Source organism: Rhipicephalus sanguineus, chromosome 4, assembly GCF_013339695.2.
Source record: "Rhipicephalus sanguineus isolate Rsan-2018 chromosome 4, BIME_Rsan_1.4, whole genome shotgun sequence".
Taxonomy (NCBI): Eukaryota; Metazoa; Arthropoda; class Arachnida; order Ixodida; family Ixodidae; genus Rhipicephalus; species Rhipicephalus sanguineus.
Window position 1 is genome coordinate 130183011 of NC_051179.1, and position 17483 is coordinate 130200493.

The 17483-nt window shown below is 47.3% G+C and overlaps 1 protein-coding gene across 14 annotated transcripts in view; it reads left to right on the plus strand.

The window, feature by feature from the left end:
• The window catches only part of LOC119390679 (gastrula zinc finger protein XlCGF8.2DB-like), a 170833-nt gene that overhangs the window by 42636 nt on the left and 110714 nt on the right, over positions 1-17483 (plus strand). The window lies entirely within an intron of this gene.

Sequence of the window (17483 nt, forward strand, 5' to 3'; positions counted from 1 at the left end):
ATATCCCACAAAATTTCCTGATTAACGTTGTCATACGCCCCGGTAATATCTAGATAAGCTACGTATAAGGGCCTGTTTTCTATTTTCGATATTTCTATACACTGAGTAAGAACAAACAGATTATCGTCTAACCGCCTGTCGATTCGAAATCCATTCTGAAGTTCTCCCAAAATATCATTTTGTTCCACCCACGCTTCTATTTTTAATTTTACTGCCTGCATCGCCAACCTGTATAGCACCGATGTAATGGTTAGCGGTCTATACGATCGAATGTTATCCTTTTCTCCCCTGCCTTTATATATTAAGTTCATTCTACTTTTTCGCCAACTGTCTGGTATTTCCCTCTCCTGTAAGCACTTTCTTACGGCTTTCAGCAGTGCTTCTTTAGTGTTATATCCGAGTTCGTTAATGAGGCTGACGGGAACCCCATCTAAGCCCGGTGTAGTGCGCTTAGGAATTTTTCCTTCGGCTTTCTTCCAACTGAAATTCTCTAGTACTACATCTTCGTCGGTTGCACTCCTTTGCGTACTTTTACTCACCGGGGGAATCCCCTGGGCGACCTTTTTAAACGAATCGGCTGTTATCTTTCGGATGTATAACCTAGCGCTTCATACCCTTCCAATTGATTTCCTCCTTCATCTACCATATGTTGTTGCATTGTGACAGACTTCCTACCCAGCGCTTTTAGGTGGCTCCAGAATATCCTAGGCGCGGCCTTCTTCTTTTCGCGAATCTCTGTCATCCAGCGTTCACTTTCACCTTTAATTTTTGCCTCGACTAATTTCTGCACAATGGATTTTTGCTCTAAATATATTTCCCATATTTGGTTGACTTCGTCCTGTGGCCGCTTCTCCTTTTTTGCTTGTCTGTGCTCCCGTGATGCCTCACGTCGCTTCTCGATCGCCTCCCGGATTTCTTTGTTCCACCAACTTTCTGGCTTTCTCTTTCCTTTCCAACAAATCGTTTTCTTCTTTTTTTTCCATTTCTTTTGTGATTATATGTAGCAGCTCACTATACTTCCAGTCTTTACCTGGTAGTTCGTCTACTTTTTCCTCGACTCTTGCGGCTATATTTGTTATTTGTTTGTCATTTAGATACAAGCTGCCAAACTTTGATTCTATGTTCTTATTATCAGTTTTATATCCCATTTGTAATATTATGCGTTTATGATCACTACCCAAGCTGTTAATGCCTTCCTCGTCTATTCTCGTCTCTCTAAGTTTGTCATATATTCCTTCTGTCATGAGACAATAATCAATGCTCGATTGCCGGTTTCCGACTTCCCACGTGATCTGCCCCTCACACTTAGGCCCCACGTTAACTATCTCAAGACTACGTTGCTCGCAGAGATTTAGCAATAACTTGCCATTGGTGTCTGAATATCCGTCAAGGTCATGAATGTGAGCGTTCATGTCCCCTAGAAGGATTATCTCGGCATCATGACCAAATTCTTTAATATCGGTGCTTATGCATTTCAATATCTCCAGATTCTTTTCTCTGCAGTTATTCCCCGTCCACAAGTAAGCTACACCTAGCCACGTTTTCTTTCCACCTACTGTGCCCGAAACCCACATGTGCTCTGAACACGTTTGTTTCACTCTATCCAATTTTGTTCTGCTACGGATTAGCATTCCAACACCCCCACCTCTCCTTTCTGATGTGATCCTGTTACATCCTTCCCAAATATAATTGTCAATATGTGGTGGCTCTTCCAAGTCTCTAAGGTGTGTTTCTGTAACCGCATACACACCTATCTGTTCCTTGCTTAACTGCTCCTCAATCTCTAACCATTTTGCCTTTTTTCTGCCACCCTGCATGTTTATGTAACTAATTGCAACACGCGCCTTCTCCCTTCTTTTACCTTTTCTCTGGTTTTTCGCTATACTGCCTGTCAAAGAGTCCCCCTGGTTGTTTTCCTCATTACGAGCTACCCTGGGCTCCGAAGGGCCCGCGTGCCCCCCAAAAAAGCTACTGTGCGTCCTGCCAGTCGCCAACCCACCTCATGACCAAGCCTCTTATCGAAGTGAATTCTGTCTCTTTGGAAACCGCCCCACCTGTGCACCTCCCTGTTCATATCCACTACCTTGAAGCCCTTCTCTCGACTAATTCGCCATATCTCTTTGTTTGCGTCGACAACCGCTCTTTGCAAGTTGATATTCCTCACTGGTACTTCCGGTATTGTGCATACCACTATCTGCACCTGAGGGGAAATGGCGCGCATGTCATCGACCCCTTTCGCCAATGTGGTCGCTTGTTCGGCTGATTCTTCATTCAAGACATCGTTTAGACCTCCCGCGATTATCACGAGGTTACGTCCATTAGCCTTAGTTGCGAGTTTTGCGCTAGCTTGTCTCATCACTGATCCCAGTCTATGTCCCGGGAACTTCCCTATTAAAACTCGTTTGTCGCCTCTCACCCTTTCCTTGAGTGCTTCTTCGCATCTAACTAAATTCGAGTCCCCGGCGATTATCACGTGCTTCGACTCTTCTGCTGTACCGTCCCGCACCTGGCCACTGCCTCGGTTATTAGCGCGTGCCACTGCTGCTTTGTCCCCTCCCCTTCCCAAAACTACTTCGCGGAAGCTGGGTCCTGTGACCCTTGCACCTGTCTTTTCCAAACCTGTTTCCCCCTTCGCGTCTACCACTGTTGGGGTCGATGCTGCGCTGTTCCCGCTGTCGCTTGCTTCCTGGTTCACCTTGACTACCTTTGCTAACCCCTCCTCGGCTGACTTAAGCCTTTCCCCCATAGCCATCGTTTTTTCCCGCTCTGTCGCCAACGCAATCTCCAGCTCGGCGATTCTTACCATGAGCTCATTCTGGGCAGCCATCATTATTTCCATTTTCGCCTCTAACTCGCATTGCTTACACTTGGCGTCAGCTCTCTCTGTCTTCTCATCCGTACAAACCTCTATTTTCCATCCCATTCCGCACCCTGTACACTTTACGGTCTTTTTGACCATGGCTAGATCGTTCACACGGCGGATTAGATACACTTAAAGTCAAATAGTATCACAAAACTCCGCAAGTATGCTACACTTCAAAGCACATGTGTGACGAGCGCTGCATCCCCGCCGTGGGAGACGGATGCGCGGAACGCAATGAAAGTTCTGGCCGCCGCAAGGGGCGCTGGTGTAGTAGTAGGTGCTCGCCGCGCTTGCTTTGGCTCGTTCGTTCTCTCTGTGCTGTGCCGTCACCTTGTTCGGATGCCTCGCCTTCGCTGTCGTCGTTTGTTTAGCCGCCACTGTACCCACGTGTTCTGCGAACCATGCCGTCAAATCGCGCAAGTACATGCTTCGTCCCTGGCTGTAAAGGCGGGTGTAGATCGTGCTCGGAGAAGCTTTCGGTCTTTAAAGCCCCGTAGGATCTCTCGAGCCGATAGCAATGAGCTCGAAATATTAAGCGGACTGACAAAGAGCTGACGAGGGACAGCGTTGTTTGCGAGCGGCACTTTGACGTGAGTTTCATCGAAAGTATATACCAACACATTATAAACGGTGACGTTGTTGAGATACCCCGCGTTTGTCAGAAGACGCTGTGGTGTTCCCGGACGCACCGAAGTACTTTACAAAAAAGAAAAAAGAAAACCGGACAGGAGTGTCCAAAGGGAGCGCCAAAAACATTTGAAGTTGAGGAGGGTCAAGTCCTCTTTACGTGATAGGGAAGTATGTGATAACAAATGTCTGACATAAGTATGGGATGACAAATGTGTGATAAATAAACATGTTTTAAAATTTCCCTTGCGTGTATTTAGTATGCATCTAAAGCCGTAAGTTAACAGAAATCATTGGTCCTTGTATAGATAGAACTATGTCGCTAAAATAATAAAATAAAATGTTCAGTATCAAAGAGCCAGGGGCGTAGCCAAGGGGGGGGGGGGTTCAAACCCCCCCCCCGAAATTTTTCAGTTTTGCTTGCGTATATATACACGCACACATACAAACGCATGCACGAACATACATAAAGTATGGTTGAACCCCCCCCCCCCCCCCCGAAAAAAATTTCTGGCTACGCCCCTGCAAAGAGCTAGCCCCCAGCTGCAGCATTCGATCCCCACTTCAATTTTCTCAAGGAAAAGGAGCCGAAAAATGTAAATGCTTTGGACATTTCGCACTCAAGAGAACCTCCTACGATGCAGAGGAAATGAAGGGGGAGGTGGGTGCGGACTAAGAGAGAAAAAAAAACCAAACCCACTCTACTGAAGCCAATATACTCGCTATGAAAGATTGTAAACGATTTACATTTCACCAAGAGGAAAAAACACTTTAAAGTCACCTGAGCTATGCAGCCGAGCAAGTGGTTTAGTTCAAATGAAGCAGCCTATAAATATGGTAAAAGCAGTGCAAAAGGAACACGATAATAGGAACGACACAGGACCAGCGCTGAACAGTTCAGCGCCGGTCCTGTGTCGTTCGTCTCGTGTTGCCGTCTTTTTGCGCTGCTTTTACCATGAAAATCAACTAACTAGCCCAGTTTTGCACACTGTTGCAGATTAAACATGTCAAAACGAACCGATATTAAGAAACATTTAAATATGAAAACCTGGAGGCACGGCAGTTCGGTCTGATTTAAAAGCATTCTTGGTTTTCTTTTTTTTTTTGCTCTTGCTTAACATTGCTATGAACTTGAACACATGCTTCTTAGCGAAACAACACACGTAGTGCCTTCAACAGAGCACGGGCGCGGGGTATAAGCGATTATTAAAAACAAGGGAAACTAACGTCTAGCGGCCATACGCAAAGCAGGCAAATGCCGCCGCAAGCACCTACGGCGCAGGTAGCGCCACCTGGTGTGACCGCCATCTTTCATTGGGAATTCGTACAGCCCTCCGCTCTCGCCCGTCACACTTCCCCCTCCAGCCACCATAGCACATGTGTGCCTTTCAGCCACGTGGTGAACGAACAAGAAAAAAAAAAGACCCAGGCGACTGTCACACAGGAAACAGTACAAAATTGTAAGCCCTATTAAGCTTCAATCTAGTGGCTTATGTACTCATATAAATAAAAGAACAAGCTCGAATCATGCAAAAAAAAAAAAAAAAACTTATCTGACGCTGTCATTCCGGAGCCCACGAAAAACACGTCCGTCCTCTAACACGGCCTCGATGCGCGCGCCCCCGCTTAGAGTGGTGTCAGCTTTTGAAAGGGCAGGTGCCGCCTCCTCGGCCTTGGTAAAGTGTTCTAGAACACTATAGCCTTGGCGGCAGCGTGGCCGCCATGTTGAATCCCTCCGATCTCTTGTGCATGGCGCGCGTGCTGTTTTGAGGTCGGCGCTCATTTCCCTCCAGTTTTATCGCTCGCTACCGTCACCACGGCCGGGTGTTGCGTGCCGCAATGCACCAATCATTCTAGAAACGCTGGAGCTGTATCATTTTAGAAGATACGAGGTTTCTTTGGACAGTAAAAATCAAAGGTGACAAGCGGCATCCGAAGAACACATTATGCACTTGCAGAGTAAGTTTCCGGCCGGTATTTCGAATGCACATGCAAGGATAACTTCTGCCGGTGTTAACCTTGCGTAATAAATGGACACACTGATATCAGCTACATGCTTAAAATGCTTTGGTTCACGTGTGCATGAATCCTGCATTTTCTTCGCAAACATTCGTTACTGCATTTGGTTGGTCCTGTATGTGCCTTTGATTTATGCTTTCGCTATTTTTGTGATTTGAAATCTATCATGGAATATATTATGCGTGTTTGTCTGCAGATCAAATCCTTCTTTTTTCCTAATTATAATTATCTGTGAGAATTTACGTCCCAAGAACCCCTACATGATTATGAGAGGTGTCGTATATAGTGGAAGGCTCCCAAAATTTTGACCATCTGTTGTTCTTTAACGTACACCTAAATCTAAGTACGCGGGCCTCTTTCATTTCACCTCCATCGAAATGGGGCCGCTGCGGCCGGGATTCGATCCCGCAACCTTCGGGTCACCAGTCAAGCACCATAACTAAAACCACGGCGGGTTCTTGTTTTTTATATTCCTTTCCGTGTTTCAAGTACGCCTCCTGTGCTGGTCTGATGCCCATGCATGTATGTGTGCAGTTAAAGGTTTTTATCCTTCCCTGTTTCTGTGTTTCAAGGTTACATTTTCGTCCTCTCTTAAATAATTACGCAGTTCCTGTTTTTTTAATCATTTACGATCACTGTGAATCGACTAATGGCAGTAGTGTTTTATTGTGTAATTTGCGTTTTACTTGTGTAATTGCTTCTGTCAGCGCAGCATTAATGCGCACCAATAAATGGCCTGGATATTAACACGCGCGCGCGCACACACGCACGCACGCACGCACGCACGCACACACACACACACACACAAACACACACACACACACACACATTCAATGAAAAAATTCGTAAACAGGGGGTGGGTGCTCGAGCCAACGTTTCGACAAGTGGACTTGTCTTCTTCAAGGCTGGAACTTCAAGAAGTCAAGTCCACTTGTCGAAACGTTGGCTCGAGCACCCACCCCCTGTTTACGGATTTTTTCATCGCAGCTTCCATCTTCCACTTCCTGCCGTTTTTTGGACACACACATTAAATATTTTATTTCTTTGAGCAAGCATAATTTATTTATTTATTTATTAATAATGTAAGCCCTGAAGGCTCATACAGGAATGCGCATACAAACAGTTCTCGCGAAACTATACAAGTCTATACAAAGAAGACGCATGAAAACAACAAGAAGACGGGGAAGCATTGTGTACAGTAGACACGCTATGTCAGTAAAAAAATACAGGAAACAAAGTGAAGTTGCAGAATGAGTACGTCATGAAAAACCAGTTAATGAAATAAAACTCATAGGGTCCCTTATGCGTTCGGTTAAGACGGCTCGAAAGCGAAAACCATGCATCTTCTTAGTTTTTTGCGCACCTCGCGCGGTTTTGCATTGCCTCCAAGATCGGAGGCACCTCACCTGGTTTTGCACTGCCTCCTTGATCTGCCCACTTTTGACCAAGCTACGATGTCATGTGATAACGGCATCATATGACGTCACGCCAAAATTTGTGAAGCCGTAATGACGTTATATGGTGACGTCATCACGTGACGATGACTTTTTGCATCCCTCGTCCCTGACGTCGTGGTACGCTGACGCCGTAGACGCGGGACGCCGACGGTCAAATTTTGCATTTGATGAGGCATTTAAGGCTTTCGCCTTAAAAAATACGTCCGCCACGGTGGTATAGTAGTGACGGAGCTCGGCTGCTGACCCGAAAGTCACAGGTTCGATCCCGGCCGCGGCGGTCGCATTTAGGTGGAGGCGAAATGCTAGAGGCTCGTGTACTGTGCGATGTCAGTGCAGGTTAAAGAACACCAGATGGTCAAAATTCGTGGAGCCCTCCACTACGGCATGCCTCATAATCATATCATGGTTCTGGCAAGTAAAACCCCAGATATTATTATTAATAAAAGAGACAAATAAACGACGCCGTGCATCTGCCGCACAAAGTGTAAAACAGTATTGGAAACACTCAATAAAATGTGCATGCAATTGGGCATGCGAGATAACCTGCAGATACAGAAAAAGAAACTGCAGATACAAAAAAGTCACAGTTTCGCCGCAACGGCGAAGCAATGAATGCGATAGCAATAAATTGGAATGTAACGCGAAGAACGGAAAACAGCTCGAAATTGCCAGCACGTCGATCGAGCCCAAAGGACGCACGTCCTTTGGGCTCGATCGCACACAGGACGAACGCACACAGGACGAACGCGAACTATCATGCGTCACAGCTCGACACTTGAAGCGCACTGCTCAAACATAAAGCAGGACGCACAAAGCAAACGAACAGGTACACACAGGACGAGCGCGAACTGTCAGAGATGTTACTTATTTCTGTTTGAACAGCGCGCTCCTTTCGCAAACGCGGCCGCTGCGAAGTGACCTTCGTACGCTCTGTGGCTTCAGCGCGGACATCGCGGGGAAAGCACCAGACATACAACCGCCCGCTCCATGCTTCCTTAATAAACATTTAGGCAACAACAGCAATAAAAGCTGCCCAAGCTTCAAAAAAGAAAAGAAAAAGAGAAAGCTCACTAGCGTGCACTTATTTCCTGTAGCGCGTTTCGGATGCTGCCGAGCTGCGGCGGGATTCGCAATGGCGGCCGTCGTAGCAGACGACGCGCCTGTCCTCACCCTTAGCGGAGCGCGCGGGCATCAAGGCACCCTAGCAGGCGCTTGGCTTCTCGCCCAACGACGCTCCTGATGGTGGCGGAGTGCCTACGACCAAGAAGCGACTCAGTGAGTGGTGGACAAAGGTGCGCGCACATTGACATGTCGAAGCTCTCCTCGTTGAACATGTGCATGTACCGTGGTGGTTAGATGTGTGTGTAGCCACTTATGTGTACGCGCTATCGTTTTTACTTTCTTTCTTTTTTTAAGTCCTTAGGCCAAAGCATCGGTTGATGCCCGCCCGTTACAAAGGGTGAGGCCATAAATCCAATCCAATCCAATAACATCCCTGCTCGAGTTGCGCTTTATAGCTATGTGTAGGGTTTCCTCTTTGTTGTGCGTGCCTTGTACTATATTTCCTTCCGCTGTTTTTTGTGCTCTGTAAATATGTTTATATTCGTGAACAAACGGTCTCGTTTCTTTTGATGACTGTTATGTCGTCGCTCTTTCTTTCAGGTATGCCAAGCGTCGATCCGTTTCTTTGTGGCCGAAGAATGTGGTTTTGCGCCGCAGGTCATATAGTTTCGTCCATCGTTACCTAACGTAAATAGCAACTGAACCTCGTCGACACACCGCTGACTCCAGCGGTGTGTTGTCTCTCTTTCCCTCGTCCAAGTAGTTGGCTGGAACCCTCCTCGTTATGTAAATGGCAAGCATGTCAAGTTTTATTGCGATAGCAATTATATGGACAGACAGACAGACTTTATTTGATCCTGAGGAGCTTTTGCGGGAACCCCTATCGGGGACCCGCGGAGGCCGCTGGCCGCGTCCAACCCATGTAACACAAAAGAAGCTATTTGCCGTCTAAAACACGTCTTGAACGGCTACAAAAAAAGGCTAATAGACGTCTTGGTCAAGACATTCCCGTAGCCCTAGACGTCTTTTCGACGTATGATAGCTGTGCTAATGTCCCGCTAGTTGACGTCTTTAGAAGACGTTTTGAAAAGACCAAGATAAGACGTTTTATAGACGTTCTTGTTTTTTCGCCGTTTTCGAAATTTTGGACTTTAGAAATATAAAATAAACTAATAGAACTGTCTTTGCAGCATGTTTGGTCGGCAGCCTGACGGCTACCATAGGAAGATAGAGATTGAAGGGGCAGAAAGAGCTCCCGCGAGAGCACTTTCCTGTTTTTCTCCTACTTCCTATGTCAGTCGTCGAGCAAGTGACCAAACAATCAAGCAAGATCACTAACATACGTACATACCTGTTCACCCATGCATGTCCTTACTGTTGCATATATAAATTTTCGACGCTGAGTTTACTCGCGTTTATTGCGGACCGAATCAAGTTGTTGCGGTCGCTCATATATGCCGCGTGAATTATTGGCTACTTCAGCACACCGTACATATCCACTTTTCATATAAAAGACATCGGTTTATAACAAATTTGAACACGTACGCAGGGGATCAACACGTATACTGTATTACATAAATGACGTTTAGCGGATGGCGCGCAAATAAATAATCGCGCTTCTCAGCAACAACAAATTATCCCATGATGTTGTCAAATTGGATTTAATAATGAATAAAGCACAACCAAATGTGGCACAAAACACGTCGGAAGGTGACCGCACAAGGTGAAGCTGAGTGGCACGGCAGCAAAGTAAATAAAATTCTGCATGAATGCACTCCAAGTCTCGTCAAAGAAACTGCACTGGCTTCCGCATTAGCTGGCGTGGTCTCAGGCCCAATGTCTTGCACAAACAGCAGTGAAGAAAAGCTGCATACAGAGAAAGCAAGTAAGCTACGCAGCAACAAATAACAGATCATCAAGTGACTCTAAACAAACATTTCCAATTAGAGATATGATAAAATGCTGTCATATATTAAGAAACGACAATCAATCATAACCGCACCTACAGGCGAGGCGCCTACGGTAGAAGCTTTGCACTTTGTCAGCGACAGGCCGGCGTAGTTGTAAATGCTTGCTTAAGCTATGTCGGCCTGTCACTAGCATGCGTGCGTGGAGCCACTAGCTGTAACGCGCAAAACATAATTACTCAAAATTCGCAATGCCCATAGACTGTCGCGCCGCCAAGCGGAATTCAGGAGCGTCCTCTCGAGGAGGGTTAGTAGACGACAAAATAGCAGCTCTACGCAGTCGCTCGCTTGTTCGGCTGTGCTAACCTCAGTGTTAACGCGTTGGCAAGGAAGGAAAACTACGACTTGGCATGTTCCCTGCATCAGTGAACAAACCGGGCCCTCCGTGACACGAGAAATCTGATTCGTTCTTGCGAGGCGCGAAGTTTTCGTGAAAATAGGTGGTGACTCGCGCTTTCAATGCTAGCACACAGCGTACGCATACTATCAGCTTCGCGAGGCTTTCTGTAGCCACGTAGGTTAGTTAAATGTTATCGTTTGACATATTCAGTTGAAGCTCACCCTGTTTTACTTGTATATAGTATTGGTCAGTGTTTCTTGCAGTGCGTGAATCCCATAACACTGTACGCGGGAGGTCGCGCCGGCTCGCGATGTGCTCTTGTAAAACTGAGCGATCTCAAGTTGTCGATACATTAAAATATGCCTCTATCCTTTGTCAGCAAAGCGCTGTTACTAATCGTGCGAGCGACGTTTCAATCATTCGAGGACGCGCTGCTCCACGCCTTTCGTGGAGAGAACACTTTCCACGCCGTCCTTCGCCAGTGTGTTGGCTTCATAGCCAGCGCTGCGCCGCTTGTTTTTGTACGTTTGTTGATAGGTGGCAGCACACTGCAAGCGATTTGCTCATTGACCGATCTGAGAGCGAAATGTTCTCCGCGCCCAGACGTCTCTGCAATTGTAAACGTGGTGTCGCGGAGTGGTCGAAGTTGTTCGGCGGAGGAAATTCTTCAGATTGCTTTCAGCAGTGATGTTGAAAGAAACCATCTTGACGACGAGGATTTTTCACTGGACGTAGAAAACTGTGAAGGCACCGAGAGCGACAGCGACGGTGAACGATCAGCTGCTAACTCACGAGGAGCGAGTTGCACTTCACGTCCCCTCGTGCGTTAATGTTCTTTCACGCTCGTAAGTCACTTTGATTGTATTTAATGTATAATATCCTTGAGCGAGATCAAAATAAAAGCATAGTTCCTCTTGTGCATTGCATGTATCGATTATTGTGGATATTATGGAGCGCCGCATGCCGCCAACACGCTCGAGCTCGACCAGAGAAGCGAAATAGTTAGAGCGCTGGAAAGTGCAGTCACAGCCACAATCCACGCCTCTCGGCTAACTTCTTCGACGTTGCGGAAAGGATACGTGTGCATTCTTTTCGCTATTCGTGTTTCGATCGTGCTGATCGAGCCTGCAACATGCGAGTGAAGTGAATTGCACACGGCTAGAGTCTCAGCATGGCTGTGACACAAACGCTACTGAATGGGAAGTTAAATGCTTGTGTTCCGTTGAAGACGTAACTCCGCGTTCCCGACTGCACAAGTAATGACGACGGCGTATTATGTTTGCGAACCATCACCACGTTAAACGTGCGGTCCCGTGCAGCAGCGATGGTGCTACTCGCTGGCGGCCTACTACTGCGGCAAATCCGTAAGGCAGGCTCGGTACAACATATCTATAAACGTTGGCTCGGTACGTACTACCTCGGAGTGCCGTTCTGCTCATACGTCAATTTTAGTTCATGCAGTTTTATGTAGCACGCACAGGATTTCGCAAAGCATCGTTATGCACGGTAACGGAGCTGAAATATAACCTTTCACGCCGCAGCAAATAATTAGGTGGCGAGTACTTAGCACTTTCCATGGTTTGGGAAAGTAGTTTAGTCTCATATCCAATTCAGCACAGCTCATGACTTCATCCGGTGAAAGTGACACGGGCCGTACGTCCGCACGTACTATCTGTTCCTATGCTAACAAACGGATTGACCCTCCTCCTGGCGCCATCTTGAAAAGCACGGCGCGCCACCTATAGTTCGTGGGCATTGCGAATAGGGCGAGTCAGTCTGGCTTACGATTCGCACCGGCGCGTATACTATAGTTTCGCGTTCGACCGCGCGGTTCAACCTAGCAAAAAACTGTTCCCATTTTAATCACAATTCTAAAACCTTTCAGTAAAAACGACGCAAAGTCAGGTGCACTTACCGAAAAAAGCACTCTATCCGAACGTGTACACATTCTTAGCTGTTTGTCTGGCTGCAACGAAGGTGGTGAGCAGAACGATCGCTTCTTGAAACGAACGTACCGACGAACGTACCGCCCCAAACACACAGTAAAGCTTGTTTCACCAAACACTGATGGAAAATATGCGACAGACAGTATGATCACCGTTACTTGATGCCAAACAGCCCGTAATCCGTTCATCAGTTCACAAACAAAAGCTGACAACGCACAAAACGCAATTGACCGCCGGCCGTCACCTAGCTCTGCTGCCGATCGAGCCGCCGCGAACTGGCGGCTGGCGCGAATTAGTGGAGTAAGAGGGGAAAAGGGGAGGAAGGAACAAGTATTCTGAAACAAGCCTCACCTTTCACTTGACCGAGCTGAGCACAGCGTCACCATTCAACAGAAAAGACGCAACGGTTCTCACAAAATGATCCCACCTATTGCTCAATATTTAGTGAGCATTCTTGCCAATAGGTGTGTCTGCCATCGACATTGAGTCAAGGTGGAGCGCCGAGTGAAAAGATGTTCTTGAATGCAGGGGTAAACATGCGCGCTTCGACAACACCCGCTTCGAGCCTCCGACTGCGTAGCATCAGTAGCATGCTTGCCTGCTTTTGCTTCTGTTATCGTTCGCTGTTGCGCGAGCGTTGCGCGGCCTTAGCCGCCTTGGCTTGAAAAGAATATACTTACCAAACTGCTGATAGAAACCTGCGTTGCGGAGCGAAACCAATTATTTTGAGGGCTTTGTTTTCTGCGTCTCTTCTTTCACTAAAGCGACAGTCACCGCTCTTTAGACATGCCGTTTTGGCTTCTTTGCGCTCGTGGACGAAGCATTTGAAGAATCATTTAGATAGTCGTTGCGCGCGCACTTCCTCCACCCACGAAACCTCTATAAAACGTTTTATAGAGGTTTATAGAGGTTTTAAACGTTTTAAAGACGCTATATAGAGGTTTTGTGTTTCATGGGCACAATGTCTAAAAATGTCTCAAAGTATACGTTGTGGACTTCTTTGGCAGAATACACTCTGGCTATGTCGTAGCTGTTGAAAACGGTAATAAACAGTACGCAGGCATATTTGAGAGGCAAGTGCTTTATTTTGCAAAAATGTCTATTCTTGATCTTCTCGTAAACCAAGACGTTTTAGCCTTCCGTAGCCGTTTCGAGACGTCTTTTAGAGGTTTTGTGTTACATGGGCTACATGGGCTATGGTGGCTAGAGGGGGAAGTGTGACGGGCGCTGTATCCCCGCCGTGGGAGAGCGATGCGCGGAACGCAATGAAAGTTCTGGCCGCCGCAAGGGGCGCTGGTGTAGTAGTAGGTGCTCGCGCTCGCCGCGCTTGCTTTGACTCGTCTGGACTCGTTCGTTCTCTCTGTGCTGTGCCATAGCTGTGCTGTCACCTTGTTCGGATGCCTTGCCTTCGCTGTCGTCGTTTGTTTAGCCGCCACTGTACCCACGTGTTCTGCGAACCATGCCGTCAAATCGCGCAAGTACATGCTTCGTCCCTGGCTGTAAAGGCGGGTGTAGATCGTGCTCGGAGAAACTTTCGGTCTTTAAAGCCCCGAATGGTCTCTCGACGCAAGAGCAATGAGCTCGAAATATTAAGTGGACTGACAAAGAGCTGACGAGGGACAGCGTTGTTTGCGAGCGGCACTTCGACGTGAGTTTCATCGGAAGGACATACCAACACATTATAAACGGTGAGGTTGTTGAGATACCCCGCGTTTGTCAGAAGACGCTGTGCCTACGGTGTTTCCGAACGCACCGCGAAGTAATTTACCAAAAAAAAGAAAAGCAGACAGGAGTGCCCAAAGGGAGCGCCAAAAACTTGAAGTTGAGGAGGGTCAAGTAATTTGAACTCTTAACGTGATAGGGGAGTATGTGATAACAAATGCCTGACATAATTATGGGATGACAAATGTGTGATAAATAAACATGTCCTTGCATGTATTTAGTATATATGCATCTAAAGCCGTAAGTTAACAGAAATCATTGGTCTATGGCGAAAATAATAAAATAAAATGTTCAGTATCAAAGAGCCTCCAGCTGCAGCATTCCAATGTCCACTTCAATTTTCTCAAGGAAAAGGAGCCGGAAATTGTAAATGCTTTGAACATTTCGCGCTCAAGAGCACTTCAGTTTTCTCAAGGAAAAGTAGCCGGAAAATGTAAATGCTTTGAACATTTCGCGCTCAAGAGAACCCCCTACAATACAGAGGAAATGGAGGGAGGGAGGTGGGTGCGGACTAAGAGAGAAAAAAGAAAACGCGCTGCACTGCAGCCAGTATACTCGCTATGAACGATTGTAAACAGTTTACACTTGACCAAGAGGAAAGAACACTTTAAAGTCAGCTGAGCTATGCAGCCGAGCAAGTGGTTTAGTTCAACTGAAGCAGACTATAGATATGGTAAAAGCAGCGCAAAAGGAATATGATAATAAGAATGACACAGAACCAGTGCTGAACAGTTCAGCGCCTGTCCTGTGTCGTTCTTCTCGTGTTGTCGTCTTTTTGTGCTGCTTTTACCATGAAAATCAACCAACTAGCCCAGTTTTTGCACACTGTAGCAGATTAAGCATGTCGAAGCAAACCGATATTAAGACACATTTAAATATGAAAACATGGAGGCACGCCAGTTCCGTCTGGTTTAAAAGCATTCTTGGTTTTCTTTTTTTTTTTTCCTCTTGCTTAACACCGCTAAGAACTTGCAACACATGCTTCTTAGCGAAACAAACACGTAGCGCCTTTAACAACACGGGCGCGGGGTATAAGCGATTATTAGAAACAAGTGAAACTAACGTCTAGCGGCCATACGCAAAGCAGGCAAATGCCGCCGCAAGCATGGCCGCAAGCACCTACAGCGCAGGTAGCGCCACCTGGTTTGACCGCCATCTTTCATTGGGAATCTCTCGCCCGGCCGTCACACTTCCCCCTCCAGCCACCATACATGGGCAGTGAATAGTAATGGGCAAGCACGAGAGCAGGTAAGTTTTTAACAGTGTGAATAAGCATTGAAAATGGCTTCAATATGTTGCAGTGATGCGTAATTTCAATTGGTAAAATGGCAGGACACAAGCGAAAAAAAAAGAAAAGAAAAACACGGTGCATAAACGTGGCGCTGCCGAAGTGCCTCGAACTGCTGGCACTTCGGCAGCACACGCAGTGTTTCAGTATGCAACCTGCTACATGATAATGCACACAAACGCTATTTTTCTAAGGGGCAGATAAAGTCATCCCCATTACCCTACCAGCACTTGTCGAATAGATGCCGCAGTGTACTGCCAGTGCTACAGGCTACCCCCCCTCCCTTGACTTGAGTTTGTACAGCAGCCATAAAGCTTGTTTCACCGAAAGGCACGACCGCTGTACATTGTTCTAAAGCTTACAGTGATTCCGTGAACTAGAATACCACGGCCGCTGGATAAAAAGCGCTTTTTATACAGTGGCCGTGAGAATACAAAAGAATTCTAGGTCACTGTACTGGCTCACGCGCACAAAACTCGCCTGCTGGATGCCGCGCCATCTGCCGGCTATATTGCAAACACTTTCCGCTCAGCCGGCCCGCTCGGGACACTAGGTAAACAGTACAGGATAGGGTGGCTAGCATAGAGTTTCTTACAAAAAAGTGTAGGAAACTCTATGGTGGCTAGAACTAGAAATAGGTAGGGTGGCCCCATTCTAGCCACCCTGCCCAGGAGAAATACTACGCCCACTATTGGTCATTCATTAGTGCATATTTTCCTTGCCTGCCGGATGAGCGCGAAACGCCCGTCATCTATGGCGGCGCCACTTACGTAGGGTTAGGGTCCTTGTACTGGGCCTTTAAGATTGGCAACCGCGGCGCTTGCCAATCTTGGAGGCCATGCCTTGTATTGAAGGGAAGCGACAATCGCCACCTGGCGCTACGGCAGCCATGCCACGGGGCAGTTCAGCCGCAGCAGACGACTGAAGTAGCAGACGATTTTTTTTAAGACCGCAGAAGCGATGAAACGACGTTGTGAATGTTTTACTGTTTTCCCTGAATTAATAATACAGTAAACTATAATTGCGTTTACGCCTTTTTAAAACTTTTTAGGTTATTTTTTTTGCATATAAGATCCAAAAACGTAAAAACTTATTTGAAGACCACCCTACGTAAGTGGCGCCACCATCGCAGATCCGACGACGGCCGCTTCCCACGTGACCACCGTGGTCTGGGGGGAGAGTATTTCGGCCGCGCGTTAAAAAAGTGCGGCCGGTGCGGCCCTCTGGCGGGGTCTGGCCGTTGCCAGGCGAGCGAGACCGACGAGACGGAGACGCGTAGACGCGGTGGCTCCGGCCATCGTATCGATAGTATGCGGTCCCCTTCTGCGGTAGTGTTATGTTATTTCGGCACAGTAAAAAGCTGGGCTTGGTGTTCCCTGACTACTGTGCGATGGAGTTAGGAGAGGCCAGGATAGACGCACATCATTATCTTTGTTTATTGCTAGCGTGCATGCTTGTTGTTGACATCCGACCGTCAGTTCGTACGTGTTGCATATCGTGCTTTAATTGTGGTGTTAATTCTAATGCGGCCGGACTGCTCGCACTGAGCTTACAAGAGTGTCCCCTACCTCTAGGCCGCACACCTTGATTTAACAGCACTAACATTGTTTCATTTCGTTGTTGCTGCAAGTATAAATTCTGAGTGAACAAAGCAGTACAAAAGCGTGCACTGTCGGCGCAGAGCATTACGACGTTCGGCGACGAGTATGGCGAGTACGAACAAGGTTCTGTCTTCGGGAGAAGAAGCGGCGCGGCGGGAAATATGATGGGAATTCGCTAGAGCATATGGGCCCAACGATGACGGGCCGACCCCGAGTTTCGAGTGAGAGAGGCGTGTCGCCGCAACTGCACGACAAAACTCGTCGGGAAGAGAGACGTCGGCCGCCCAGCAACGAAGGGAATCCGATCCTGACTTGCGAGTGGCCAAAGCAGGAGCTCACGGACCGTTTAGCGGCGTCATATTATCATCGCTGTATCGACAGCTAAAATAGTACTTAGTAAAAAACGCACCCCAAAGCCAAGGAAAAGGCACCAGCTCCGCAGTTTCATCAGTCTTCGCGACGCCAAGTCAGTGAAGCTGTGCTAAATTTTACCCTTGAATGTTGCATTTGTGCGCTGTGACGTGCAGCTCATGCAGTCACTGCTTCATCGCAATGCCCAACATGGCACTGCCGCAGAACCCAACGACGGTC